Here is a 16080-nt window from a genome sequence, read left to right on the forward strand (position 1 = left end):
AGAAGCGCAGTACCGAGTAGAGTAGGAGGAACCAGGTTTTAGTTGGGATCAGTTCAAGTCGTACTGCCTCCTTCGGTTTGGACCCCCATTAACAAGCAACCCTTTGGGGGAACTCATTAACCTCAAGCAGACCGGGACTGTAGCAGAGTATCAGCGGCAGTTCTAGACCCTTCTTGCCAGAGCCTCTTCAGTACGCCCAAACCAGCAGGTGGATATGTTCACATCTGGTCTAGCTGAACCCCTGAGAGTTGATGTAGAGATGCAGAGCCCGCCTAACCTGGTCACAGTAATGAATTTAGCCCGAGCCTTCGAGCGCAAACTGTAGATTAGCCGAGGGCCGTTCAACATGGGATGCCCAGTAGCGGCTTGGACAAACCCGAAGCCTATTGGAGGAGGGTCTTCGCTGGCAGCCAACAGGGAACCACTCGGAATGGCTCTATATCCAGCAGCCAGCTCAAAACGGAAGCCACAGACGAACACCAATTCCAGATCAGCATCCAGTGTGGGGAGCAGCAGCGGTACACCCCCTATTAAGCACTTGTCCAGGGCTGAGATGGCAGAACGCAGGGTGAGGGGGCAATGTTTTAATTGCGATGAACTCTACTCAGCAGGGCACAGGTGCAAGAGACTTTTCTGCCTCCTGGTGAAATAAGAGGAAGATGAGGATGAACCCCCTCCATGGGAACCCGATCCAGGAGGGCAAAGCCATCTAGGATTCCTTTGAGGGTGTTTTCGACACCCAATTCGAGCTTGAGGACAAGCTCGTAGTCCGGGAGGGGTGTGATTTTATGGACACACCACCTGATAGCGCATTGCAGAGCAGTCACAGGCAGCAGCACGCACCGCCTGGTAGCGCCGCACAGCAGCCCGACAGCGCGCAACACGCACCGCATGGCAGTAGCACTGCGAGATGCGCACACCGCCCGACAGCAGCAGTAAAGCGGGGCCCACATGACAGCTCATCAGGGTGGGCCCACACTTATCTTACCACATCAGCTCTGCTCGCCAACTCACCGCCAGCTACACCATTCCTTATCCCTTATCCTCATCCCTTATGCTTATCCTTATCTTATCTTAAGTAAGAGTTGTGTTACCATTAGGAGTAGGTAATTAGGAGTTTGAGTTTAATTAGGAATTTCCTTCTATAATCTCCTATTTAAGGAGCTACGAATTGAAATAAAGGCTTCAATTTTCCAGTCAAGAAAGAGAGTGAGGAGAGTTCAGGTGGTCTCTTGGACAAATCACCCATTAGGAGAGTTCGGGTGATCTCTTGGACAAATCACCCACGCGATTTGTCCGGTGGACCAACCCGTGGACCGACCCGTGACGAGATCCTACGCACAGGCCCATAACAACAGCATATAATCTTGGCATCGCAACTATTAACATGGCTAAAGCCTTAGCTGCTTGGGAAGTGCACAACCTGGCCTTGAACATAAAAAGATTATCCTATTATTATAGAGGATGACTTAAAGTTTGTGATTTCGTGCCTACAACAAGTGATAACACCCTTTGGAACCTCAAAAACATCATTCATGACTGTTTGGAGATGGATCTGTTCAAGAATGGATTGGTGTATGATGATTCTGGAAGCTCCTACATGGAGGATGACCTAGACCTTAGACGTGTAGCGTGTTGGACTAAGCTGCGAGACAGAGGACTAGAGAACCCAGAGCGGTTAACCTGGCAAGGTCGCTCCGATGCTTAAGTCAATATTGTGTCGTGATTGGGAGCTAGAATCTGAGTGCTAGAGAGCTTGGATGCAAGTAATCACACGTAACTGGACCATGGAGGGGTTGATGCCCTTATATAGCTAAGTTATTGTGGATTTCCCAGAACAGTTCCGAGAACTGCGGCCTGAATGGGTGAGATCCGTTTCCCCTTTAATCGGGGGGTAACGTATCAATCAATAAACCTCATTATCACCGCCCAATTCGGACGGGGAGAAGATAAGGCTTGCCGTTATGCGGTGTGATCCCATAATATTCGAAGTCTACTAGGAAGCTATTGGGATTTATTATGTGTCACTTCAGTTCCTGGGTCCCGAACTCGATTAGCCGCCGAGGTGACCTTATGCCAAAGTGACTTTATGTCGAAGTGACTTTATGCCGAGCTCCGCATACCGCTAACTAGGCTCCCCTTGTTGAGTTGTCATCCTACAAGCAGATCGTGTCCACGTGACTTTTATTTACTAGGTCGTGCCAAATTACTCATCATCAATTGCTCCCCACTCCTCATGGCAAGGGTCCAAACCCGGCACGGGGAGTTCACGACGAACTTAGGTGGATTTGGCATGAAATCTAGGTGACGTGGAGGGGGAGTCGTTGGTCACATCTATACTCCAATCAGAATACATAAACATAAAATATAAAACATATTTAAAGCAAAAACACAAAAATAAAATAAAAAATAGCATATAAAACATATTCAAGCATGTCAAACATTCAGTTTCTTTATATCTTTCCCAATTGCATTATTTCAAATAACTAATATGATGTTAAACTTCTTTCATTCCTAGTTTTACCAGCTGCCTTTGTACCAAGCCCCTTGAAGCAAGCCCAAATAACTCCATGTTAGGGTCTTAAATTTTTAAGACCTACAAAAAAAGAGACTTTATAATTTTCATTATATTTAAAAAAAATATCCTTTATTAGGATGAATGAACAAACAACATTATGCATGCATAATCACATATGTACATGTGCATGCATGGTTATATTGAAAATATACAAAATTTCTATTTAAAAGTCAAAATTAGTGATATTAAAAAAGTTTATGCAAACCTTGAGCCCAATTGGCAAACTTGACCCTAGCCCAAACCCAACCCGACCTTAGCCCAAGCAAACATGAGCCCAACTCGAGCCCAATTGAGCTTGACCTTAGGACCGATATTTAGGGTTGACCTTAAACCTGGACCAACCAACCCGATTTGCACCCCTACTTGTGGGACCCATATTATTTTTTCTAGTTCAACTTCCTAATTCGAATAAGAGAGTCATTATAAAGATTTTAAATGATGTGGGGTGTTAACTACAAATCAAACCTTATTTAATCAAATAAAAAATCTATTTATCAAAAAGAAAACTATTAAATAAAAAACCTACCATAAATTTACAATATAGATAATAGGGTAAAATACAATCTCCCCTGAAGTTTCTAACAATCATAAAAATCTCCGCTATAGTTTCATTTTAACAAATAGCTCCCCTAAACTTTTGAGAAATTCAACAAAACCTCCGTTCCGTCACTGTTCCAAATGGAAATCGTTAGATTGATGCACCAGTTTTTTTTCCAAATACCCATTCTACCCTTTTATAAATTAATTTACATACAAAATTACTGAAATAATCACATTTTAACTCAACAAAAAAACATATTTCAATAATTTTTTATGTAAAATTACTTAAATAATCGTTAAAAGAGGTTTTTATTGAGTTAAAATGGGGTTATTTCAGTAATTTTGTATGTAAAATAATTTATAAAAGGGTAGAATGGGTATTTAGAAAAAAACTGGTGATCAATCTCAGTTTTTCAAAAATTCAAGAGAGGTATTTGTTAAAATCAAACTATAAGGGAGGTTTTTATGATTGTCAAAAACTTCAGGGGAGGTTTTTGCATTTTACCCTAGACAATAAGAAACAGAAGTAGGTTTTTATGATTGTCACTTATCCCCGAGAACCTGGGTTTACGGCTAAGAACTTTTCTCGATTTCAAAAAATGAAGAAAATTTACGGAACCCATCTGCGGCCAAGTTAGACTAATTTTTCACCAATCTGGACATCGGTATTGAAGTTTAAATTACCCGTATTAGTAACTAAAGCACAAACAAAGAAACTCTCATTTGGCCCCTACATCTTAGGATTGAGGGCTCAGAACTTTTCTAGGTTTTTGAAAACCAAGAAAAGTTACTAAACCCAAATGTAACTAAATCAGAAAAAAGAATTACCACATTGGCCATTAGTGTCAAAGTATGCATTATATGGATTAGTAACCCAAATGAGTAGAGAGAAATTGTCACTTGTCACCTAGATCATTTATGGCTCAGAACCTTTCTTGGTTTTGAAAACCAAAAAAGGTTATTAAACCACAAAGTGGCCATATTAGAAAAAAATTGTCTCCTTGGCCATTACTCTCAAAGTACGCATTATATGTATTATTAACCCGAATGAGTAGAGAATGCCACTTGCCCCTAGATCTTTGGTTTAGGTCAAAGAACATTTCTTAGTTTCTAAAAACCAATAAAATTTATGAAACCCATTTGAGGCCAAGTTAGACTAACTTGTCACCAATCTAGGCATCGGTATCAAAGTTTAAATGACTCGGATTAGTAACCAAAGTACAACGACATAAATTCTCACTTGGCCCCTACATCTTTGGATTTACGATTCAGAACCGTTCTTGGTTTCTAAAAACCTAGAAAAGTTACTGAACCCAAATGTGACTACACCAGAAAAAAGAATTATCACATTGGCCATTAGTGCCAAGGTATGCATTATATGGATTAGTAACCCAAATGAGTACAGAGTAATTGTCATTTGTCCTCTAGATCTTTGGTTTAGGGCTAAGAACTTTTCTTGGTTTTTGAAAACCAATAAAATTTACAGAACCCATCTGAGGCCATGTTAGACTAATTTTTCATCGATCTGTCCACCAATGTCGAAATTTAAATGACTCGGATTATTAATCAAATGACAAATAAAGAAACTCTCATTTGGCCCCTTATCAGCTTCGTAAATTTTCTTGATTTTTAGAAACCGAGAAAAGTTCTCAGCCCTAAACCCAAGATCTAGGGGATAAGTGACAAATTCTCTCTACTCATTTGGGTTAAAATCCATATGCACTAATGGCTAAAGTGATTTTTTTTTTCTAATTTGGTAACATTTGGGTTAAGTAACTTTTCTTGGTTTTCGAAAACCGAGAAAGGTTTTGAGCCCTAAATCCTAAGATGTAAGGGCCAAGTGAGAGTTTCTTTCTTTGTACTTGGGTTATTAATACAGGTCATATAAACTTCAACACCAATGGATAGATTGATGAAAAATTAGTGTAACTTGGCCTCATATCGATTCCATAAATTTTCATGATTTTCAAAAATTGAGAAAAATTCTCAGCCCTAAATCCAAGATCTAGGGGCCGAGTGAGAGTTTCTTTCCTTGTGCTTTGATTACCATTCCGAGTCATGTAAACTTCGACACCGGTTGCCAGATTGATGAATACTTGGTCTAACTTGGCCTTATGTGGGTTCGATAAATTTTCTTAGTTTTTAGAAACCAAGAAAAGTTCTTAGCCCTAAACTAAAGATCTCAGGGACAAATGACAATTTCTCTTAACTCATTTGGGTCAATAATCCATATGAAGCATACCTTGACACTAATGGCCAAGGATGGCCACATTTGGGTTTAGAAACTTTTCTTGGTTTTCAAATACCAAGAAAGGTTCTAAACCCTGAATCCAAGGATGTAAGGGCCAAGTGAGTTTCTTTCTCTTTACTTTGGTTACTAATTTGAGTCATGTAAACTTTGACACTGCTGGACAGATTGATGAAAAATAGTCTAACTTGGCCTCATATCGGTTCGGTAAATTTTCTTGGTTTTAGAACCAATAAATGTTCTTAGCCCTAAACCCATGATGTAGGGGACAAGTGACAATTTCTCTCTACTCATTTGGGTTAAAAATCCATATGATGCATACCTTGACACTAATGGTCAAGGTGACAATTTTTTTTTCTAATTTAGTCACATTTGGGTTCAGTAACTTTTCTTGATTTTCAAAAACCAAGAAAGGTTCCGAGCTCTCAATCCTAAGATGTAGGGGCCAAGTGAGAGTTTCTTTGCTTGTGCTTTGGTTACTAATCAAGTTCATATAAACTTCGACACCGGTGGCCAAATTGATGTAAAATTAGTCTAACTTGGCTTCATATCTATTCCATAAATTTTCATTGATTTTAGAAACAGAGAAAGGTTCTTAGCCCTAAACCCAAGATCTAGGGGACAAGTGACAATTCCTCTCTACTCATTTGGGTTAACAATACTTATAATGCATACCTTGACACTAATGGCCAAGGAAACCATTTTTTTTTTCTAATATGGCCACATTTGGATTCAGTACATTTTCTTGGTTTCAAAACCCAAGAAAGGTTCTGAACCCTAAATCTAAACATGCAGAGGTTAGGTGAGAGTTTCTTTCTTTGTTCTTTAATAACTAATCTGAGTCATGTAAAGTTTGACACCGATGGCCAAATTGATGAAAAATTAGTGTAACTTTGCCTCATATGGGTTTGGTAAATTTTCTTGGTTTTCCAAAACCAAGAAAAGTTCTTAACCCTAAACCCAAGATTTAGGGGACACGTGAGAATTTCTCTCTATTCATTTGGATCATTAATGCATATGATGCATGCCTTGACACTAATGGACAATGTGATAAATTTTTTTCTAATGTGGCTACATTTTGGGTTCAGTAAATTTTTTAGGTTTTCCAAAACCAAGAAATGTTGAGTTCTAAATCCTAAGATGTAGGGGCCCAATGAGAGTTTCTTACTTTGTGCTTTGGTTATTAATACGAGTCATTTAAACTTTGACAACCGGTGGTCAGATTGATGAAAAATTACTCAAACTTGGCTTCATATGAGTTCCATAAATTTTCTAGGTTTTTAGAAACAAAGAAAGGTTCTCAGCCTTAACCATAAGATCTAGGGGACGAGTGATGATTTATCTCTATTCATTTGGGTTATTTTATCAATATGGTGAACATTTTGACACTAATGGTCAACGTGACTATTTTTTTCTAATTTGACAACATTTGGGTTCAGTTACTTTTCTTGGTTTCCAGAAACCGAGAAAGGTTCTTAACCCTAAATCCTAATATATAGGGGCCAGGTGACAGTTTCTTTCTTTGTGCTTGGGTTCGTAATCCGGATGATATAAACTTAGACACTGGTGGACAGATTGATGAAAAATTAGTCTAATTTGGCCATATGTGAGCTCCATAAATTTTCTTGGTTTTCATATATGAGAATGATTCTCAGCCCTAACTATAAAATCTAGGGGGCAGGTGACAATTTCTCTCTTCTTATTTGGGTGAATAATCCATATGATGTATACTTTCACACTAATGGCGAATGTGACAATTTTTCTTTTTAATTTGGCCAAATATGGATTTAACAACTTTTCTTGGTGTTCAAAAATTGAGAAATGTTCTGAACCCTAAATCCTAAGATGTAGGGGCCAAGTGGCAGTTTCTTTCTTTGTGCTTGGGACTTCAATCCATCCACAAGTGTCAAGAGCTAGGAAACAATCTGCCCTTCCACTTCTCCATTTGTTTTCTCTCATTTATGAGCTATGGAATAAATTTCATCAATAAAGATAATAAAGGGTACATTCTTTTTAGCTCCTTCAAAGGCCTTTCTGAGATTACTTTCACTCTCTTTAGCTATTTTTAACATAATTTCTGGTCCATTAATATAGAAGAAGAAAGCATCGGTCTTAGAGGAAGTTTCACTAGTTCTCGTTTTTGAGCCATCTGCTTTCTAACTCCAGTAACATCATCATAACCTACTTCATCTAACCCATCTTCATCCTTCCTCCTTACTAACTCTCCCTCACAAAAGATGTCAATGTTTGGAGCAACCACAAAATATTCTGTTGGATCCGTCTCAATAACCTTAAATCCAATACTCCTCATTCCACCTCTAACAAGGAAGAGATTCCATTTCCTGACCGGATGATATGCTTCCAAGAAATAAGCTACAAATGCAACCCCTCAAATCAAAAGTGAAAATAAATTTCTTGTTCAATTTGAAGAGCCAAGTAAATTAGAAAAATCCTTTCTTTTTCTTTCTGATAAAGCAGAATAAGATAGGAGCATTAGGTTTATGGTTGTTAATAGAGACGTGAAGACTGACTAAGCACTAAAATGGTTATGAAGAGAAGGTTTCCTATCAACAACTTTTATTATTATTTTTTTTATGATTGTCAATATCGAATATAATAATCAGGGATAGCAAGAAACTAAAATATCTACTTCCAAATATCAATTAACTACTGAATAAAAGCCACCACACCATGAAAATTGTTAAATCCTAATTACAAACATTCAGTGGGCAACTTGAAAATCGAACTGAAATATGTTTTTTGATTGCCCAACACTTTATTTCACATAGCAATATTAGTCATACGACTACCTTATAAAAGTCTAATTGAACCTGCTAGTAATACAACATACAATCTCATTCTTAAGTCACTTTTAGTAGTAGAGTACATAAATAATGCATGTACTGGCATTTCTCCTACCATATACGGGCATTGCATGCAATACTTGTTACTTTTCAACAAATAGTGCATAAATAATCCAGTTCAAGTGTAAAGCCTTCGTTACATATCCAAGGACATATGACCTCATTCATGCAAATGGTGTTTTCGACTTATACAAGGACAATATTTTAGATTAGTGAACTTAGGACTCTCCCAATCTCATTTGGATAATGTTTCTAGACTATAAGATAAAGAATCCAAAAATGAAAGACGAAAAGAGTTACAGAAGCACAAAAGACCCTCCATCGGTGACATTGGAATGGAAACACAATTTCTTAGTTGAAAGCAAGGCAAAACCCTCCATCGATAATTTTTCTTGGTTTTGGAATGGAAAACTGTAGCCATTGAAAGCAAGGCAAAGAAACCCAAAAAAGTAGCAAAAGAAATTGATAAAAGGGAATAAATAAACATCTTACTAGGCAGAGGTGAAGAGAAACTTCCGAGCAGAGAACCGAAATGTGTGGACCTTCCCTTGAACGAGCTCCAAAATGTGAAATGTAAATCGTAAGGCGGCTTCAAAAACTCCCAAGCTGAAGCTTCTCTGTAATCACTCGAACGATTTCAAAGAAGGAGAGAAAAGATCGGAGATTCGAAAAAACCAAAAAGGGAGATTTGAGGGATTAGAGAGGAGAGAAGAAAGCATCGCACACAAGAGAGAGGCAACTTGGGTTGATTTATTCTCTGGTTTTCATCTTTTTTCCGCCTCTTGGGGTATCCCCCCAATATGTGGTTTCCAGAAATAATGACTTAGATCTTGATTTATTCTGAAACGAGTATAGAGAGAGGCAACTCAGATCTTGAGTTGGAAGAAATCACACCTAGAAACTCACATTAAGGGCTGAGGTGGAAGATGGGAAAAATATTCATTAATCTTGAGAGAGATTCATTCGGTGGTTTAGAAGAAGAAAAAGATAAACAGTATTTTTGCTCTTATTTAATATATTTTTTTAAAAATTAATCTGTTTTAGAAATTACAGATATAATCCCTTGAAATTTTCTTTCTTTTTGTTTTATAAATTTTTAAGTTGCGGCAAAAAACTCTCTTTTAGTTCTCCATGGAAACCCTCGGTTATGTCATGTCCCTTTAACGCTCTTCATTTCTTCACTGGATGATTTCATTATTCAACAAAAAGATCTGTGAAAGTGAATTCAAAACAAATCTGATTTGATTTGAGGTAGAGTCAGGGAAACTTCTCTCTCTCTCTCTATTCCTCTATCCATTCTTCCATTCGCCATCCAAATCGATTGCGTAAAACCATGACTGTGTTAAATTTTCAAATATGCGTTCAATGTCATTTGAGACTATTTACTAGCGGTGATACGGACAGGATTTATCAAGGGAAGCCGAAATAAACAAAACTTGTAGGAAAAGAATAAGATGTTGGTTAAAATAATTAAATTTGTATTTAATAATTTGTTATAAAAATGATTTATTAATTTATTAATATTTTTTAATAAAAATAGCAATTTATTGTTAATTACTTAATAAGATACTTATTATTTTATATTATCTGTTCATGCTCCATTTTTCATTTTAATTTTTTAATGATTAAACGTTTCGATTTTTTGTAAATATCACTTAAATATTAATAAATATATAAAATTAGGTTATAGTTATAATTAAGTTAAGGACTTTTTGCATAAAAATTAAAGAAGTTTAGCAAATTGGCAACTTCTGAAATGTTTTCAAATAAATTGCAAAACAAGTTTTCCATACAAAAGCTAAACTTTTTGACAAAATTGCCCCTCCCTTCAATTTCGTGAGTTTTTACTCTGTTATTTCCCGCTTCCTATTCTCTAACTCTTCTCATCCTTTGGCCATGGCTGTTTAGCAAAATCTTCATGTGGAAATCCACAAATCCTAAACTTCTTTAATTTTTATGCAAAAAGTCCATAAATTAACTACTCCATAAGACCCCAACTTTGTACTGCACACAGAACCTCCAAGTTTAAGATTAAGATAATGTATTTCTAATTTGGATGCTTAATTGGTAGGCTTTCAACATTTGGGTTTCTAGTTATTGTGTCTCTACATGCATTTCCACAATAAATTTTACAAACATTGAAATCCAACTTCATGGATATTTGTTCCAACTCAAATATACCATTATTAAGTTCTCCAAACCTGCTAATTGTATAATTTCATCAATATATAAGAGGAAATATGAAGGGAAAGGTAATAAAAAAAAAATAGAAAACCTGACTTTACAAATTATATGGTTGAGATTAACAGGCAAAAATTGAACATTCCTTTAGCAAAAAGTTTCCTTTAGCAAAAAATTGAACATTCCTTTAGCAAAAAGGTAATAAAAAAAAAATAGAAAACCTGAAGGAGAGTAAAATTGAAAGATCTGAATAATTTTCGTTGCTCTATGCCTCTGTTGTCTCTATAATATTTTCCTAAGTTGAACCAAAGCTTTACTCACCTACCCTTGTTGTTTCACATGTTACAATTAATCTACGCAGGTAGCATTGCTCCCCTAATACAAATTATCCATGTTTGTCCCTTTCATAACCAAATGCATCTGCTAGAACATTTGTAGATGATTCTGATCTACTGAATAAGTTCACCCTATTTGAGTAAGAGATTTTGCCTCTTTAGGCGAATTAGTACATTCTTGGGCCTTCCTTATTCATGACCATGTATTGAATATTCATTTTTTACATTGTCATATCCAAAGGGAATGATGGAATCCGAGACCTTAGAGGAGTGAGCATAACTCTATTCTTATATGCATTCTCTGACTCCCATTTCATTTTACAACTTGTACGGTACAAGAAAGGATTAAAATATCAGTATCGGACCACTCTGATACGGATACACTTTGGAAACACATGGATACGAATGAAAAAATATGGAAATGCTTGGATAGGCTACGAAATGCATATAAATTCCACAAATATATTAATAACATTATATTTAAGGTCAAAATAACCATAATTAATGTACAAATATATAGGAATTGCATATTCTAATGGTATATGTGAATAAATGTATTACAATTGATATACCGACATACATAGAAATCATACAATTTTATTAATAATGTATAAGTCAAGAGTGCTAGAACATATTATATTTCTCTTTACAAATTGATACATGCACAAAGCTATTATTATATTATTTTCTATTGAAGTTCAAGGCACAAAATATATGCAACTATTATATCTGAATTATTATATCAATTATTTCCTATTTTACTATTTTTAATTTTTACCATTAACAAAAAAGTCAATCAAAATTAATTCTCAAATGTTTGGTAAACAATATTTTTATAATTTTAACTTAAAATATGTCAAATTTATTAAAATTTCTAAGATACATGTCATATGAAAATTGATAATTTTTCATTACTAAAATAATTATTCCATTAATAATAATTTTATTTATATAAATTTTATGAAATAAAATAATGATTTTTTTGTTATGAAAGTAGATTAGCCGATTTGACAAATTCAAATTATATTATATTCTCAAATATTTGGTAAATAACATTTTTATTTTTGTAAATAATAAATATGCTGCTATTTAATGAAAATGAAAATATTAATTAGTAATTTATAAAATTGTAAGAATCATGTTCAAATTTATAAATTTTAAGTATTAAGATAATTATTCTATTATTAATATTTTTTGTATAAATTTCTTGACATTGAAACCACTTTTTAATATAAATGTAGATTTATAAATTTATTCCATTAGTTTACAAAATAAAAATTTTGAATATTATTTTTTCATCTTTAGTTGAAGTTGTTAAACATAAATATAAATTATGTATTTGTATTACATTTAACATTTATTTTATTTCGTTGATTATCACAAGACAAAGGGTAGGCAAGTGGTTTAAAGCTGCACTTAAAGTGCACGTGTCAGTAAGTCTGGGGATTCAATCGCCCCATTGTGCATTTTTTAAACAACGCAGAAGTGGAAACACAATTTGTATCGTATCGTATCAGTTCGTATCCCCCTTACCCGATACCAATACGATACACCCCATATTGGGTATACCGGGCGTATCGTGTCAATATTTAAATCCTTGAGTATGGGTAGGGTATAGTATTAGGTTAAACCCGTCCTTCCCCGACCCACATTATGTGGGAAATCATATAAACTTTATGTATTAGGTGTTGAGTTTGAAAATATTTTGAATTTTATGTGAAGGGTAATTGATAGATTATGTGCTTTTACATGTTTTAATCGAATAATTAGGATTTACAAAAACCCTCCCTGTTGCCATCCCTAGGTAGCATAGCATGAAGTTGTTATTTATCCAATCAGTGTGAAGGATTTGTTTTTTTTTTTTTTTTTTTAACACTTCTTCATCTATGAACAAATTTGGACCATTAACAAATTTAGGCACCACCTAACGATAAACAGATCGGATGGTGTTTAACAGATTTAGATAACATTTGGCAATAAACAGATCGAATGGTGTTTAACAAAGTTAGACACCCTCTGGCATTAAATAAACCACATAAGATTTTCAATTATTAGATAGTAGAAAACACTTATCAACCAGGTGATCTCGTAGTATTAGCACCCTCAAATACATTTAAAACCAATAGACCACAAAATTGTATATGATTCTCATAGGTGACTAGACCATCCAGTATATAGTAGACTGGATGATGTTTAACAGATTTAGGCAAAACATATACCAGATGGTGTTTTTGAATCATCAATTATAGTTACAATCATCTATTATGTAGGTGATCTAACACACTCAAATTCCTTTAAAATCCAACAGACCACATGGTTGTATATGAGAATCATAGATACACAAACCATTTGGTATGGAGAAGATCAGATGGTGTACTATAGACTTACAAACCATTCGGCATTACACAATCCGGATGATTGCTTGCAATTTTGAGTCATCAATTATAGTTGCAATTATAGTCATTAATTCATATAATACCTACAAAACTAGAAAGTTGTATATGATTTTTATAAGTGTACAGACCATACAATATAGTGAAGATTGGATGGTGTTTTACAGACTTAGAAACCATCCGGTATTAAACAAATCAAATGATTGCTTGCAATTTTGAAATATCAACTATAGTTGCAGGAATCTATCCCCAAATGATCTAGTTGTAGTTACACCATCAAATGCATCTAGAACCCAATAAACTACTTGGTTCTATATAATTTTCATATGTGTATAGACCATCTAGTATAGGTAACCCAGATGGTGTTTTCCAGACTTAGAAACCTTTTGGCATTGAACAAATTGTATGATTTTAGCATACTTTACCCAAATAGGTGTTAATGGTATAAATCATTTGGTAAAATTGAAAATACATATACAAAGGTTGGAATAGATATATGATAAGTACAATCCATATTAAATAGGAAAAACAAAATGTTTCTTAGAATGCCAAGCATTTGTAAAACCAGTTACATTTGTCTATATTTAGAACCAAAATAGAGTTAATTAATGACAAAAATAGGAGCCCATTGTGTTTCCCTTTTGAATCTACTTATGAGTCCATATCCTCTTTTGTATGTCTTGATTTGAGATTGGGGTAGAGAATCTTCCACTGGTGTCACTTCATCAATTGAAGGTGAAGTAACAAGATCAACAACACGATTATAAACTTTTTTCCTCTTTTGTCTTGCATGTATTAGGTTATTCGGTGAAGGCTCAACTTCATTACATGCTTCGTTGTTAGTTGTGGGTACACCTGCCAATGAAGCAATAACATCCATTGCTTCGCAAGCATCTTGCATGTGCTCGTTGTCTAAATTTGCAAGCGGGAGTAGCGTAGAGAGAAGACACTTCAATGTCTCTTGTTGAAACAAAATACAATAAACGCCAATTCAATATTTAAGAAAATAAAGGTCCAAATTACTAAGTAAGTTACTAAGTTAAAGTAACATAAAAATTTATTCCATAACCATGCCATGTATGATAGATAGTCAGCTGTCAATGCCTGTTGGCATAAGTTTCCGTGACAATCCACCAATAAACATTTGTGGTGGTGGTTTTATAGACCTAGGCTGACAGCTTATGACCATTGACCTAATGTTTCTTTAATGAAGAAAATGAGCAAGGTGGGACATGATTATTTTTTATGCTGCAACTACCTCAATGTTTGTGTTATGAACTGATTTTTCATTTTGAAAAGATTGAAGCCCATAACAAGAATTTTATAACCAAACGCTTTAATGTTATTTTTTTTTGCCCATTCTTGCCTTGAATGAGTAAGACTTTAAAATTGAGGCTTAGAGCAACAAACCAAACATGGCCTAGGATGGTGAGAAATCACCATGATAGAGGAAACAAATTGTAGATAAGTTAGAAGTTTTTGATAAAAGGGATGATTCCCTTTATCGATTTTTTATCATTTATATATGTGACCATTAATGGATGTGACAACTAATCATGATATAATCATTGCAATGATTACAATCCTAATAGCTCTCTTGGAACCCGGATTTCCTACACAGTTGCACGTGGTGCACTTCCAATCAGATTCAACCACGTCACACATCACATGCCTCCCCATCTCACATGTGCGGATTAAGTTAAATGGTAAGTTTGGGGTGTTATGTCTCCAAAATTCATTTTTTTATACTTAAAAAAGGTGAGAAAAAAGGAAATTTGACTATCGACTAACAAAACAAATAGGAAACTCAAGCCAAGGGCTTGCTCTCCAAACCCTAAATGTACAGATGCTTTCCTTCACTGTTTCGTTTTCTTCTTCTTTTGGTGCCATTAATAAGAGATTTGCAAACTTCTCTTCTTCGGGCTTCAGCCAAAGGCCAAGGCCATTTATAAGAAATCGTTCGATTTCATCTATATTTCTTCTTTTTCTTCTTCTCACTTGAAGACGTTGCTTTTTCCAAGAGTATTCTACAACATCAAGCTACAGAAAAAGTTCTCTTTGCATCGAATTAAGCAGGGTGTCTTAGACAGGTATAAAGGAAACCACATCTATACCCCCCGTGTAGCTAAGTGAATTAGATATGGTTATGATTCCTTAAGAAGTTGGATTTATAACATTTCAGGCGCCTTTTTTTTGTTTCCATATTATAAATATATTTGAATGCCAAGAAATTTCATAAAGAGAGGTTTAATTAAAAACTTTATAAAGTAGGAAACATTTGATTATAGAGTAATTAGTGTTTGTTCTTGGTGCTCTTTCGTTACAGAGTAATCTCAACTTCAATATTACTGTGTAGCTATATCAATTTAGGAATTTTCCTTTAATTTGTTCTTGGTGCTCTTCTATTATTGGGGCTAAAATGCGAGAAAACAACAAGTTTGTTTCTCTCTGTTTGAGATGATTAAAACTTTTAAAAGGACTTCTGTGGGAAGAAACTATAAGATGTCTTTGCAAATTTCACACCCTTGCAAAACAATTTCCATCCCTTAGATCTATTTGCAAAACGATTTCCTACAATCTCTTGTTAATGGCGCCCAAACAAGAAGAAAACAAAACAGTGAAGAAGAAATCCTGTTTCCTACAAAATGATTTATGCCTCTTGACCGAAGAACAATATGTTCCTGTAAATCGCTTGTTAATGGCGTCTTCTTTGGGTTGAGTTTCCTGTTTGTTTTGTTTGTCCTCTCCCATCTATCAATTGAATAGTTAAATCTTTTTTTTTTTTTTTCACTTTTTCCTTTTTTTCTTACATTTCGAAAAATGAATTTTGGAGACTTCGGGTTTAACTTAATCCACACATGTGAGATGAGGAGACGTGTAGAGTGTGACATTGTTGAATATAATTAGAAGTGCACAATGTCGTGCAGGAAATCTGGGTTCT

This window comes from Nelumbo lutea, chromosome 7 (genome assembly GCF_056320005.1).
Source record: "Nelumbo lutea isolate HS-2025 chromosome 7, American lotus-T2T, whole genome shotgun sequence".
In the NCBI taxonomy this organism is placed as follows: Eukaryota; Viridiplantae; Streptophyta; class Magnoliopsida; order Proteales; family Nelumbonaceae; genus Nelumbo; species Nelumbo lutea.